The sequence below is a fragment of the Podarcis bocagei genome (assembly GCF_964188305.1).
Source record: "Podarcis bocagei genome assembly, chromosome: 1".
In the NCBI taxonomy this organism is placed as follows: Eukaryota; Metazoa; Chordata; class Lepidosauria; order Squamata; family Lacertidae; genus Podarcis; species Podarcis bocagei.
Window position 1 is genome coordinate 538595 of NC_138125.1, and position 14808 is coordinate 553402.

The 14808-nt window shown below is 55.4% G+C and overlaps 1 protein-coding gene across 3 annotated transcripts in view; it reads left to right on the forward strand.

Moving 5' to 3' along the window:
* Positions 1–3537: 3537 nt before the first annotated feature.
* LRFN5 (leucine rich repeat and fibronectin type III domain containing 5) overlaps positions 3538–14808 on the forward strand; it is a 69550-nt gene continuing 58279 nt past the window's right edge. For all 3 annotated transcript variants that reach the window (XM_081196147.1, XM_081196148.1, XM_081196149.1), the window contains exon 1: positions 3538–3698. The gene's annotated coding sequence lies outside the window, so the exon portion shown is untranslated. The remainder of the gene's footprint in view (positions 3699–14808) is intronic.

Below are 14808 nucleotides of genomic sequence, written 5' to 3' on the forward strand. Positions count from 1 at the left end.
ACATGGAAGATGGAGTAAGATTGCTTACTCCTGCTCCTGAGGGGAGGGTCTGAACCAACGAATTTGAATGACAAGGAAGGAGATTCCAGCTAAACGTCAGGAAGAACTTTTTGATGCTCAGAGCTGTTTGACAGTGGAACCGTCTCCCTCGGAAGATGGTGGACTCTCCTTCCTTGGAGGTTTCTCAGCAGAGGTTGGATGGGCATCTGTCAGGGGCCATTTTGCTATGATTCCCTCATTACTTAAGGTTGGACTAGATGACCCTTGGGGTGCCTTTAAACTATACAATTCTATGACTTCACAACAGCTAAATTTCATTAAGCGGCTCAGGAGCCTGGTGGGCTCCGTGTGGACTGCAGAACCTCCTTTTACATCTTGAGTTGAAGAATAAATTTGGGTCTTGGCACAGGGTGTATGGCTTCCCTTCAGCTCAGAATACAGACAATCATTAAGAGTTGGACAGAGGCCGATTCCAAGCCAAATAATTAAAAACTCACTATTCCCAACTAATTAAGAAGCCGGCATCTCTCTGCATGGAAGAGGAGGGCTTATATTGTAACTGATCGAACAGGGAGTTTGGAGATTCAGTGGAGAGAGTGTTGGATTAGGACCTGGTGGCACACATGGTTCTTCCCCTCCTCATTTGATCCCCCCAACAACCTACGAGGTAGGTTAGGCTGAGCTTCATGGCTGACTGGGTGGTGGAGATTCAAACGATGGTATCTCAGGTCCTAGACGAACACTCTAACCCAGGCATGACCAAACTTTGCCCTCCAGATGTTTTGGGACTACAACTCCCATCATCCCCTGCTAACAGGACCAGTGGTCAGGGATGATGGGAACTGTAGTCCCAAAGCATCTGGAGGGCCTAGTTTGGCCATGCCTGCTCTAACCACTACACCACACTGGCTCCCCCACTGGTCCACGGGGAGTCCTGCCTGGCATTAGGATCTGCTGTTGCCAATAGGTCCCCTCCATTTCTCGGAGAAGGAGGTCACCCACTTATGGCTCTTATTCCAGGATCTCCCACTTACTCAGGGAGCAGAGGGTGAGTCACCCAGGTGAGTCACCTGCTTACAAGGTGCATGTAGCTCCACAGTGTCCCTCGGGTGCTTTTGAGTGTTCATAGTGCTTCATATCAGCTGGAACAACCTTGTAGGTCAGAGGAGGCCAGGTCTAAGAGACTTGAGACCTCTTGGCAGAGGCAAGTTTCAAGCCAGCCATTTCCTGCCTCAAGAGGTATTCACCCCCGCCCTGGAAGCCGGCTCTCTTCGGCCCTGTAGAGGCCACAGCAGAACCCCAGGATGAGTTCCTTCACACCTCAGGACTTTCTGCCTTACCCTGCCAAGGAGGACTTGCCTGTGTGCAGGGAGCTGCCTTCTCCTCTCCAGGCTGCTCCATAGTACCATCACCAGTGACCATCACCAGCAGACCATCCATATCTCAGGGGGATGTGGGGAAGTGGAAGGATCTTCCTGGACCTCAGGCCACCATTTGCTGCCCTGTTTGGGGGTCACCCTTGACCTGGGTGTCCTGGCCTTCAATGCAAGCCCTGCCTTGAGCTGTCAAATGAGGGGACAACACTGCAGGGAGAGTGGCTGGCCTAGCGGTTTCAGCAAGCATGTTCCTTGGAGAGAGAGCAGACAGCTGCTTCAGGCCAGCCAAGCAGGCAGGGATGAGGGCTGCACAGAGGCTCTGGAGCTCAGCCTGAGAGACGCTCAGTTATTGCACAGAATCATTATCACAGAATTGCAGAGGTGGAAGGGACACCCAAAAGGTCCTCTAGTCCAACCCCCTTCAATGCAGGGCCATCATCCCCACCAGTGACTTCCAAAGCATTGTGCTCTGAAAGAACTTCCAAGCCCTCTCAGTACTCCTACAACCCCCTGAAAGGCAGGCCCATGATAATGTTTATTATCATTAAATTATTTATTAAACCTGCATGCCACCCTTCCTCTGAAGATCACAGGGGTGTTTGGGACTTAGAAATACAAAATGAGAACAAAACACACATCATAAAAACAAGAACAAATCAATACCCCCCACTCCCACATCCACATTTAAATGGACGTCGCCGCTGTCAGCTAAGAGTCCGGCCTGCTGCCCGCTTTCCCTCCACGCAGGCAGATCGCCTCGCCCCGTTGCCCGGTGAAAGCGCAGCAGCACCCCTTCGCCACCTCCGCCACGGAGCGGAGCTCCCGTCCAGCCTCCCTGCCGTCGGAAGAAGCGCCCGCGCCGCGCCCTGGAGCGGAGCTGGAGAGAGGCCGGCCGAGCGCGAGCCCCGTCGCGAGGAGCGCGTCCCTTCTCGGCTCAGCTAGCTGCCCTCGGGCCCGCTCCGGAGGGCAGCAGCACGTCGCAGAACCGCTGGCCCTCGTGCTGTTGGCCCTGCGCCCCCGCCCCACGCCGGGCACCCCACAAACTCCATCCTCTTCCGACGGGGCGTCCGGCCGGCGTTCCACTCGTCGCTCGGAAGCGCGGCGCCGCGGACCTTCTCCCGCGCCCCGGCAGCTCCGGCGTCGCCGTCCTTGCCATCCGAGAGGGAGCGGCACCCGACGGAGCCGAGAGCCCGCGCCCCGTCTCTTTGTTGGTGGAGGCGGGGAGGAGAAAAGAAGCGGTGGTCGCGGCAGAAGAGGCGGGCACCGCCCGGAGGAAGAGAGCGGGGGCGGGGGGCGCAGGCAGGGCAGCCCCCTCCCCGACGGCCTCGGCGGTGCGTCCCGGCTCAGCCCCGGCCGCCGCCGAGTGGAGGGGCGTCTGGGCGGCGGGCGCCTTTATTGGAGGCCGGGCTAGGCGGGCGCCGCCTCGCAGCTCCTGCGCCGGCGCCGCCCCCTCCCCGCCCGCCCGCTTGCCCGCCCCTCCGCGCCGCCGGACGCTTCCCGTCTCCGCCACTCGGGCGCGCTTCGGACTGCGGAGGAGACGCCGCCGCCGCCGCCGCCGCCACAAGGCTTCATGCGGCAGCGAGGCGAGCGGGGTTCGGCCGGGCGGCAGCCGCCTCGTTCCGGGGCTTCTGGTGGTGCGGCGCCGGGGATGGAGCTGGCCGCGGCGGGCGGCGGCGGCGGCGAAGGAGAGGCTCGGTTCGGCGCGCTCGGAGGAGCCCAGGCGGGCGGCGCTCGGCTGCCACTGTCCCCGCGGCGCCGCCACTAAACAGCGCCCGGCCGAGGCTCCGGCGCGCCTGCTCCTCTCGCTCGCGCTCTTTCCTTCGTGCCTGGCAGCGGCGGCGGCTACGACGGCGGCGGGGATGTGATCGGCGGCCGGGGCGGCGGCGGCGCTGGGGCGGAGGGGCCCGGGGCCAGCGAGGGCGCGGCGCGCCCGGAGGGATCTTTGCGCATCGCGGGAGCGGCTGGCGAGGCGGCGCGCAGGGCGTCGGGGCCGGGCAAGGTCACCCCCGGGCCGGTGGAGACGCTTCCCGCCGCCCGCGCGCTTCCCATGGGGCGAGCTCGGCGGCTTGAGCGCGCCCGCCGAGCCGGGCGCTCCGGCCCCGAGCGCAACCGCTCTTGTGCCGCCGCCGCCCGGGGCCGCCGCCGCCTCTCGCCTCTAGGATGCGGCGCCTGCCGCGGCGCCTGGTGAGCGGCGCACCGGAGCAGGGAGCGGGCGGACGACGACGAGGAAGGCGGCCAGCAGCAGCAGGAGGAGGAGGAGGAAGGCGGCTGCCGGAGACGGAGCGCCCCGGGCGGCCGGTCGGATTCCCCGGGAGGCAGCAGGTAAGCGCCTCGGCTCGCGCTCTCTGCATTGCAGCCCCCGCGCGGGGAGGGGGGGAAGGGGGCTGGGAGACGTGGGGAGGGGAGGGGGCGAGCCACCTCTTCCCAATGGGGGGCCTGTTTCCCCGCGCCTTCCCCGTCGGAGGGAGGGGGAAGGGAGGGGAGGGTCCCGCTGGGCACGGCCAGGTGTGGCTGCTGCGCCCTTCTCCCGGTTTTCCTGCGCGACGAGGGGGTGAGCGTTGCCCCTCCCTATTTCTTCCCGGTTCTATAACAGAAGGACGCCCCCGCCCCCCCGTCCTGTTCAGGGAGAGAATGGAGGTTCCTGCAGAGCACTCCCTCCCCCCACCTGCCAAATCCTCCCCCGTTTTCGGGGCTCCGGAACTCGCTTCTCCGCTTGCCTGCCGCTGCGGCTCTGGCAGGTTGGGGGAGCTCCAGGGTCGGTTTTGGAGGGTCTGGATGCGGGAACGGCGCCCCCCGCACCGGGGGGAAGGAGTCAGCCGACAGCCCCCGATTCCCCGCACGTAGAACCAAGGGCCTGGCGCCGAGTGGGTGGGATTTCTCCGGGGTGGGGGGAGCACCGTTCGTGCCGCCGAATCTAGGCTCCCCCCCAAAAAACCTGGACCCCTCGGGGGACTCGCTCCGCTTCTTGCCTGCGCAGATTTTTTCTCCGCAGCAGCGGGGTGGGGGGGTCCCCTGCCGGTTTCTAGGCGAGAGGGTCTTTGGGCTGCCCCTCCCCCAGCGCTTTGCCCCCCTCCTGCTGGTGCTCTCCGAAGGTGTGGGGCGCCTCCTGGAAAGGAGCGCTGGAGCTCTGAAGCGGGAGGGGGCGGGGAGAATGGCAGGTTTTTGGGGGGTGGGAGGAGGAGGATGTGGACAGAGCCCTCCCCCGTATCCCCCCCCCAGGTCGATGGGCATGGAAATGGCAGGCTCCCTGGAGGAGGAGGGGCAGGGGAGAGGGGGAGCGTCTCTGAGGAAAGAGGTTTCCAGCTGTTAAGTTGCCCTCCTGTTTCTTTGGCGTTGGGGACCTAAACTGCTGCTGCAACTCGTCCCCCTTTTGGGGGTGGAGAGGGGCGTCTTTCTGTAAGGCCCTTGTGAATTGTGCTTGTAGGGCCCGGGTCTCTTCCTCCTGGCTGCTGGTGTGGGGCTTTCAGGGGAATAGGCGGGGGGCACCCTTAATAGTGAGCTGGTGGGAGCTCCCTTCTTCCTCCAGGCCCTGAGAGCAGGTCTGAGGTCTTTGCAGAGCTCTGGAGCAAGTTGGGGGGCTGGAGGGCAAGGGGTCTCCCCATGTGGGGGAAGGGTACTTAGTACTCAGTATGTCTGGACATTGTTTTAGCCTCATGTCCAGCCGGTTTCTTCCTGGCCTGGGGATTTGTGCTTGGCCAGAGGCGGCTCCTGGCCCCCCCACCCCAGGCCTGTCCCAGTTGAGACTCTTCTCTGAGCCATGGAGCTCATCCTGCCCACACTCAGACCCAGTTCGACTTTCTCTTTGCCCTTTTTATTTGCACCAGAGGACAGATGCACAGATTGGTGGAGGGGGGCGTTCTCAGGGGAAAGGCCAGAGCTCAAGGGACGAGCACCTACTTTTCCCCAAAAAGGTTCCAAGTAGGGGCTGAGGGAGACCCTGGACCCCTGGAGAGTCTGCTGCCAGGCAGTGTAGATGCTACAGAGCTCCATGGCCTGTTGGCCTGGATCCCACATAAGCAACTCCCTGAGTAGCGACTGGTTGGAAGGTGGAAGACAGGCCAGTCCTCTGTCCAAATGTCACCTTGGCTGTATGAGGTGGCCTTAGGAAGCCCGTATTTCCTTGGCCCTCGGCTGCGACATAGATAGGACAGGTGGCCCCTTACAGGTCTGTTGCAGGGATTGCTCTGATAATGCATGAGGATAGCTGCTTCATTTTAGGGCCTAAGGCATCAAGGCTTTGCTACTTGCCGTTGTAGCAGTATATTGGAAGAGCTTGGCTGCTGGATCAGACCAAAGCGGAGGCCTGACTAGTCGGGCATCCTGGTCTCCTCACCTGCAAGCAGGACCTGAGAGCCACCTCAGCAGCCGCAGCAGCGCACTCTCTCCACTGGTGCTCCCCAGGATGTGGTCCCATTTGGGGGCCTCCTGAGGGTCCCCGTGGTGGAGCATCTGTCTTGAAAGCCGAAGTGTTTCCAGCTGGGAGTGGGAATGTCCCTGGCCTGAACCCTTGGAGAGCCATCACTGGCAGCCGAGGTAGACAAGACCAAGGTAGACTCAGGAGAAGGCAGCCTCCAGAGTTTCCTGCCTCTGGCAGCGGAGGGAGGACACTGACCGCAAGGCTGGCACCCACATTCCAGCCCCCACCAACCCCCACTTGCCCAAGGAGCCCCAAGGCGGTTCTGGAGGAGGAGACCCTCAAAGCCCCTTCCTTCCTCCTGTCCAAGGAGACCTTCAAGGGGGAGTCCAGCCTTTCTCCTCCTTCTGGGCAAGGAGAGCTGGATGTGGGCAAGTCTCCCGGGCTGCAATTGCTTGCCCTCCCTCTCCCCCAGGGGATCGATACTTCTTCTGCTCGAGGGCTTGATAACAGGGCTGGTTTTATAGGAAAATCTTTGGGGATGCTATCAGAGCAAACATTCTGCTCGGGAAAATCGTTAGACTAGCTTTGTCTTTAGCAGGCTGAGCCGAGAACCAGCTAAGTAGGCGAGGTCTGCTGGCAAGGAGAGCTGGCCCCTTGTGGAGCAGCCATGCCGGTTGCCGGCGGGGTGGGTGTCATTTGGAGCAGGTGTGAGCAGTTTGTGCTGATCCAGATAGGGCAGGGGGACAAGGCCTGGCAAGGAAGTCTTCCCTGCCCCCACCACATCAGAAGAAATTGAAATATGGACATGGTTCAGTCCTTTCCCGGGGAATTTGCCTGGAGAGCGTTTGGCCGCCTTTGGAGGGCCAACTGCCAAATGGCTCAGGGCACTTGTGGGTGGGGGTGGGTGTGCTCAGGCCCACATGTGAATACCCAGATGTGACCATTGCCGCTGGAGGCTGAGGGGCGGAGGAAGGCAGGCAGTGGTTGTCAGAGGAGCGATTCAGCCCAGCAGGACCAAAGGCTGCCTTCGTAGTGGCGGCTGCTTTCTCCTCTCGGTGTCTCCCGTGCCCTTGAGCCTGAAATAGATGCTACTCCAGAACAAAACAACAAGCCTTGCAGGATTGTGCCGGCCTTGCAGCTCCGCATGCGTCTGTTCAAAAGGTGCAGCGGTTGTAGAAGCACCACATGCAGTGGGTGGAAGGGGGAGGTGAGGGGCAGGATTTGACCCCAGAGGTGCGCCTGTGTGTGAGAGAGGGAGAGAATGAGTGGAAAGGGGGCTGTTCTTTGGGCACCTGAGGCCGATTTCAAGGGAGACGAAATGCTTCTGAGCCTCTCCCCTTTATGGGTCACGTGTGCGAGGTTTTGACACACAATTGGCCAGAGCGAGGGAGAGACATCAGGCCTTGCTTCCTGCCAGCGTGGATCTTGCCACTTTTGTGGACTAGCCAGTTCCAACATCATGCTTGGAAGCAGCCTCTAAAGCTGCAGCCTTCAGCCTTTTCAGACCCAGGATGCACTTTGCATAGACTCAGAGTCATATAGTCCAACCCCCTGCAATTCAGGAATCACAACGAAAGCATCCCTGACAGATGTCTGTCCAGCCTCGGCTTCAAAAAACCCAGTTCCCCCAAACATGCATTGGAGGACCCATTTCTTAACCTTTCCCATCTATTTCCATGGTGGCCGTGCTCCTGTTCGAGCTGCTGCTCAAATCAGTCCAAGACCTGCTAGTGGTTCTCTCTCCACCAGCTGAAGACCAGAGCTCAAAAGAAGCCCCTTCAAATGCTGGAACATTTCCTTTTTCAACTGGTGGAGTCCTAGTTTGCGGCTTGGAGGGGAAGAGGGGCCCAAGGCTCTTGGGCATTTTGGTGGCCCTACAAGGCTGAGTTCCCGGGGGGGGGGGGCTATGGAAGCTGCCATTTTGGATTTCTGTTTGGCTGATGAAGATTTGAGCAAAGGCTCTGTGGAGAACTGGAAGGATCAAATGAGTTAAAGAGCATCCTTGGGCTGTGGGGATGTCCCGATGCCCCCACTTCTCTGGTCCTGCCCGCTGCCTGAAATGTTTCACAGACGGGAGGTGGTGGTCTGTCCTGGACAGTGCAGAGTTCCCAAGGCATAGAAAAACCAAAGTCCAGGGTGCTGATGTCCTCTCACCACCAACGGGCTTGGAAACACCCCTACAAGGATCATACCTGTGGGAGTTGGCATGGGAGAGCTGGAGGAGATAAGAGGTTTGTAGAGTTGTAGAGTTGGTTCATCTAGTCTATGCACTACAGGAATCTCAGCAAACATTCCAGCCAGAGAGGAGCGGACAGAGCAGTCCTGGGTCATAGGGTTGTCCTGCTGAGCCTCCCAGACAACCCAGAGAGCTCAGTTCAGCCTGGCAAAATCCCTGGCCTCCTCCTCCTCACTGGTTTTCTTTTCCATTTATGGGAGAGGAGTAGATCTTGAAGCATAAATAAGGGAGAAGCTACACGAGAGCAGGTGCTCGTTTCAATTTGTTATCCTGGTTGTTGATGGATGTCTCTGGACTACAGCAGTACAAGGTATTTGTTCTCAGATCAAAAGGACCCTTTTGCTGAAGAATTAGGGCTGCTACAGATCCTCTGGTGCTCCCCAAAGCAGGATCATTAGAAGTTGAGGCTCCTGCCTCAGCTTCCAGCACCACGTAAACAGTCAAGAGATGCCAACCCAGTTTGCAGGTATGGTCTCTCCGAGAGGAGAATGTGCCCACTTTGCAGCTGAGAGCTAAGTCATGGTTTGGCAGAACTTGTCCTCTGAATCTGGGCTTGTGGGTTGACAGATTCCAGACAAACCAAAAGCAGGTGACACGAAAGCAAACCATGGCTTAGCTCCCAGTGGTGCAACAGAACCTGAGGAGGAAGGAGACAGTTGCCATCTCCTCTCCAGAGCCCATGGCTTTGTGGGTCCATGCGAAGCCATGGTTTGTTAGGTTACGTTACTGTTTATTTACATGCTGCCTTTCCGCCAAAAGACTCCCAGGGCAACTCCCAGGAACAAACAGATACATTCTTCACACACAAATAAAAATATTTATATACCACTCTTTCATGAAAATATATCACAGCAGTTTGCAACAATATAAAAAGACAAAACAATGCAGTAAATTCATAAGGCGTTAGAAGCAAATACATACAAACACAATGATACAAATACAGAAGAATGCAAATCCAGATGATGCACATTCAAAACAGCCATAGATTCAGATAGTTGGAAGGGATCCCAAGGGTCATCTATTCCAATCTCGTCCAGTGCAGGGATCTCAGCTAGAGAATCTCTGATCAGGGTCCCAGGCAGGGTCAGTGTGGCAAGGCAGATGCCCCGTGGTGGGTCCCCCAGGCCACTCAGGGTTGCAGGAGAACAGGTCCCATCCCTTGCGTTGTGCCCGTGCTTCCCTCTTTGGCTCCAGCCTCCCTCTCTCCTTGGCCTCCTACCCCCCTCCTGCCTCCGGGCCCTGAGCCCCTTCCCTCTGGCTTGAGAAGAAAGACACATCTTGGTGAGGAGCCCAGAAGCAGCCGGATCAGGCCGGTGGCCTCCCGGGCCCATCACCCCTTCCCCCCTGTTGACCAACCAGAAATCCCTGTAGCTTCCGAGGTCTTCTTTGGTTTGGAGGGCTGGGCTGAGGGAGAAGGAGCCGGAATTGATGCCAGGGGTGGGGATCCTTCTAGCCAATTGATATTTTGTAATGGAACAGAACAACCATGGCCCCTTCCTTCTCTCCACCTTTATTATGTTCTTCCTATGCCAATAGACTTCACAGAGATCATCTGTCTAAATCGAGTAGCTCCCCTCCACCTCCCTAGCTGTGGCGGAGCTTCAAGCTCCGGCGGGGTAGTGGTGGCGGAGAGCAGGCGGGGGCGTGGCAGGCCACCTACAGGGGTGTGATGTGCATCCTGGGGACGTGGCATGCAGCTTGCAGTGGCGTGGCCCCCAGCACAAGAGGTGGGGAGCCGTGATGGCACCCCACTGGGATTGTGCCGCCGGGGACAGTGCGCTCCCCCCGCACCCCTGTTCCTCCACCAGTGCTCCCTAGTGACTCATTTGGAGAAGAGAAGAGAAGAAGAAGAAGAGTTTGGACTTGATCAACTGCCTTTCACTCCCCTTAAGGAGTCTCAAAGCAGCTAACAATCTCCTTTTGGAAAGCAGGTACCAGACTGAAGAACATCAGAAGAGCTTTCTGGATCAGGCCCATCTAGTCCTCTTCTCACAGTGGCCAACCAGATGCCCTAAATGGGAAACCAACAAGCAGGATCTGAGCCCAAGAGCATTCCCCTCCCCTCCTGGGGTTTCCAGCAACTGGAAGCATCTCTGCCTCTGACTGGGGAGGCAGAGCAGAGTCCTTGTGGCCAGGAACCAGGGAGAGCTTTGTCCTCCATGAATTTGCACCATTCTTTTAAAAAGCCATTCCGGTTGGTGATGCTCGCTGTCTCCTGCAGAAGTGAGCTCCATCTTTTTCAGCAAAGCTGCCTTCCTGGCCTGAGCCTCTTTTGCCCTCTACCTGGGGGTGCCCTGTGAGGGCTCCCCTATCCATGTCCTTGGGCCTCTCCCCAATTCACCTCTGCCGTGTGTGGCTCCTTCCCTTGCTGCTCATGCAAGGGGGTCTCCACCCCCCTTTGTTTAACCCTCCTCATCCTTCTCTGTGGCTTCATGGGGCTCATTCTTCACATGGGGGCAGGGAAGACTTGCCCCCTTTAAATGTGTTGCTGGAAGAGGATTTTAGTTTTTGTTCTTTGCTGTTTCTATCGGATTTCAGCGTCTCCGTTGCGTTTGCTCCGAAAGAAATCACCTTGAGGTACCTGAGCGCAAAAAATGCAGCTTATATTTATTAATAACGTCAGCTGCCGCTACTGCATTTCTAACCTGCCCTGTCTCAAATGATCTCTGGGCAGGTTGCAATCCATAAATATGCCAATACAATGTAAACTGTAAAAACCACAAAAATCAACCATGTGAAATCTAATAACCAGTGGCAAAATCCAATATAGGGCCATTATACAAATCGGTGGTGTGACTGGCTTTGGAATACTGTACTGTTCTGGTTGCCTCCCCTCAAAAAGGACACTGTAGAGTTGGAAAAGTTTCAGGAAGGGGCCACCAAAGCGATCAAGGAGGCAACAATGATGCCAAATACCAGTTGCTCAATTTGCCAACGAATTTGGGACCTACCTGGAATTTCAGTGTCATGTGAGTGAGATGAATAAGCACCCAGCAGTCAAAGACGGTTTCACCCAGCAGTATATCTGTCAAAATTACAAATATCTAAATATAGACGGTCGTTCACCCTCGCTAGATTCAACGTGCTGCCATCTGCCTAATTGCAGGGCAGATCTGTGGGTAAACCGTATGTGGAACGAGTCTGCCCCATCTCTCATGTCTTGCTACGATGTCATTTTTATAAGGATATATGCTCGCTCTTTATCACCCCTGTTATACAGAAAATTCCAAGTGGGTCTGAACCTCAATGCTTAAAATCCCTGAAAGAGGATAAGGATCCAGAGATCACTCTAAGGGGGGGGCCTAATTTTGCGTGGCTGCCATAAAACTCAGGGAACAAGCTGTGCTATTACAAAGGCTAAGGCCTCAGGTGCAAGCTCTAGATAATATTTTAGAGACTAAGACCTAAACCACATTTCTAATGGCTGTCATATTCATATTGTTTATTGACATAGTCGATTGTTAATTCAGACTTAATTCTATTGTGTTTTATGTTCGCTTAGAATGGTTTGTGAATCTGGTCTGGGACCATAATAAATTTCATTCATTCAAATACCAGTTGCTGGAAACCCCAGGAGAGGAGAGAGGAGCTCTTGGGCTAGGATCCTGCTTGCGGGTTTCCCGTAATGGGCATCTGCTTGGCCCTTGTGAGAACAGGAGGCTTGGCTAGTTGGACCCCGGTCTGCTCCACCAGGGCTCTTTTCATGTTCTGAACCTCTAGGCATGCAGCTCAGACACCACAGCTTCCACTAAGAGCCACCCACACCCCAAATTCACTTGGTGCCTGGACGAGACCAATGAACGATGGTGCCAACCGGGCCTAATCCTGAATTCACTGAGAACAGGAGGCACGCTAGAGTAGATGGCTGGATCCAGCAGGCTGTTCTTGTGTTCTTTTGCACTTCCTGGCTGCCTGAATTGCACAACCGTCTAGAATCATGGGTAGGCAAACTAAGGCCTGGGGACTGGATCCGGCCCAATCGCCTTCTCAATCCAGCCCACGAACGGTCCGGGAATCAGCATGTTTTTACATTAGTAGAAGGTGTCCTTTTATTGAAAATGCATCTCTGGGTTATTTGTGGGGCATAGGAATTCGTTCTTTTTTTTCTTTTTCCAAAATATAGTCCGGCCCCCCATAAGGTCTGAGGGACAGTGGATCGGCCCCCTGCTGGAAACGTTTGCTGACCCCTGGTCTAGCTCAAGAGGTGGGGACCCCAGGGCACTGCATGTGTTTCTGGTCTCCTTGTCAGCCCCCCAGCAGAGTGGCCAGTGGGGGGCTGATGTTGCTGGACCCCAGCCCCCCACTGGCACCCCCACTGACTGGCAGTACAGAGAAGGGCAGAGGGGAGGGCCACAAGCGGTTTCTTCATCCGGTGCATGCACATTCCTCCACTGCCGACACTTTCCTCCCTTGGCCTATGTTTTGCAGGGCATCTGGGAGGGCAGCAGTGGGGAGATGGGGGCCCAGAGGAGCCCTGTCGGCTGAAAAGAATTGTTCCTTGATGCTGTAAGGGCAGCACCGCGGGGGCTCCACAGATCAAGAAATGAATGGAAATATCTCTGGTGCCTGCATTCTCTGAAGCCTATTTTCTGAGTTTATCCTCCTCGGGAAAATGGATTGTTTACAATATCATCTGTTTCCTTAGTAAATCTAAAGCCCGTGAAATGGGGAGAATCTCATCTCTTACCTGCAAATATTGTGTGAAATGGCAAATCTGCAGAATTGCGCACCCCCACCCCCCCACTACTGTTGCAGTAGTCATTGTGCATTGCTGAATTACTTTCCAGGGTGTATTTTAGCAATACACTCTTAATAGCTGAAAGGGGAAATAGAAAAAGATATTTCTGCTTATTTCTTTTTGTTTGGGTGCATTATTATTAAACACATCGTAATTCCATTTTTTGATACTTTTGTGCTGTGAGAGCGAAGGAAGGGATTATCCATCTTGGGTGGCTCCTTTTATCCGTTAGAATAATATCTAGGCAGGCATAATTGTCAGTGTTATCTGTGATTCTCTTGTGATTTCTGGGGGCCCCTCGCCTTGGTTCTGCAGTCAAGAAGGGATGTGTCTGTCTGTGCATTTGTGGTCATGCTGGATTCAGCAGGATTTGTCAGCAAACATGCTCATCCATGGCGCGCATGCGGCAGTCCTCCCACTGACCTCTTGAGGCACATGGCTTGTTCTAGAGCTGTGGCTCCCAAAGTGGGTGGTGGGACATGAGTGGGGGGGTATTGAGAGGCAAGGGGGCAGCAGGGGGACGCTTGGGGTGTAAATAGCCACCAGACTTTGAAAAGCTGACAGATCAAGTTCATCCATTTTGTTGCATTAATTTGTTACTGTTTTGAGTTTTGTTGTGTTATTGCCTTCCTTAGTGGGTTGTGCAAACTTCTGTTCTGAAGAATGTTTTTTGTAGGGTTCAGTAGAGGATGAGTTTGTGGAACCAAGGGGTGGGGGCCCCAAAGGTTTTGGGAACCCCTGAACCATAATTAAATTGTGCTTTGAACTGTCTTGCTGGATGGTTGGCTCAGGGTTCCTCTGACTCCTAATTCTTCATGCCAGCTGTGGTTATAAAAAAATGTTGGAGAGGGTCTGGGCTGCACCTTAACAGCCCCCACACTATGCAAACCTCCAGAGAGGAGGACTTGGCTGCTTTGCTAACCCCCCAATTCTCCTCCTTCTCCTCTCACCTGAGAAAGGTCATCTGAACCCAGATCTCGTGGTCTCTCTCTCCCGAGTCTGGGCAGGCCAGGAGGAGCAACCAAGGTTTGTCGAAGTGACAAGAAATTCAGCATGTCAACCCAGCTGCACAAAAGGCAAATTCCATGCTAGGGATCACTAGGAAAGGAAATGGAAATAAATTTGTTGCTATCAGAATGCTGTTCTGCAAATCTATGGTGCAACCAGATCTGGGATGCTGTGTCCAGTTCTGGTTGCCTCACCTCAAAGAGGAGATTGTAGAGTTGGAAAAGGTCCAGAGAAGGGCCACCAGAATGATCATGGGGGGCAGAGAAGGGCTGCAGAGTTTGGGACTTAATCTTAAACAGAGAAAAGGAAAGCAAGAGGATAGAGGCTTGTAAAATTGTGCACAGCATGGACTTCCTCTCACATAACACTGGAACTCATGGACATCCCAGGAAGCTGGAAGATTCTGGTCAAATATATAAAGAAATGACTTATTCATGTAGCAGAGTTAAACTATAGAGCTTACTCCCAAAGGAGGCAGTGATAGTCACCAACAGAGATGCCTTTAAAAGAGGATCAGACCACTTCATGGAGGAGGAGAGGGATATTGATGGCTCCGCTCTGTTTCCACGGTCGGGGCAGTAAATGCTTCTGAATACCCACCACTGGAAGCTGCAAGAGGGAAGGTGGTCCTTGGCCTTGAATCCTCCTGGTGGGTTTCCATAATGCCATCTCTTCGGTCCCTGGGAGATCAGGATGTTGGAGTAGGGGAGCCATTGCCAGGATCCAGCAGGCTCTTCTTAGGTCCCTTTAAATGGGATTTATTCCCCATATTTATAGACTATTGTGTAACCCTTGAGTTAGGCCCGAGAATGGGATTTTTATTTTTTATCCCAGCGGATCAAGACCCACTGCTGCGTCCTCCACACTCGGCTGCCTGCTCAGCCCCCGCTTCCTTCCTTCACTGCTTACCTTGAATATGAATTTGTAAGTTCAGATGCTGTTCCACAGAGAATCTGTGAATTTGGAAGGTACTCCAAGGGTCATCTAGTCCAGCCAACCTTTGCTCAGCAACCTCCAATGAAGGAGAGTCTGCTGCCTTCTGTCTATGCAACTTCCTGCCTTTCCGATCTCTTTCCTGATCACTGGTTTTGTG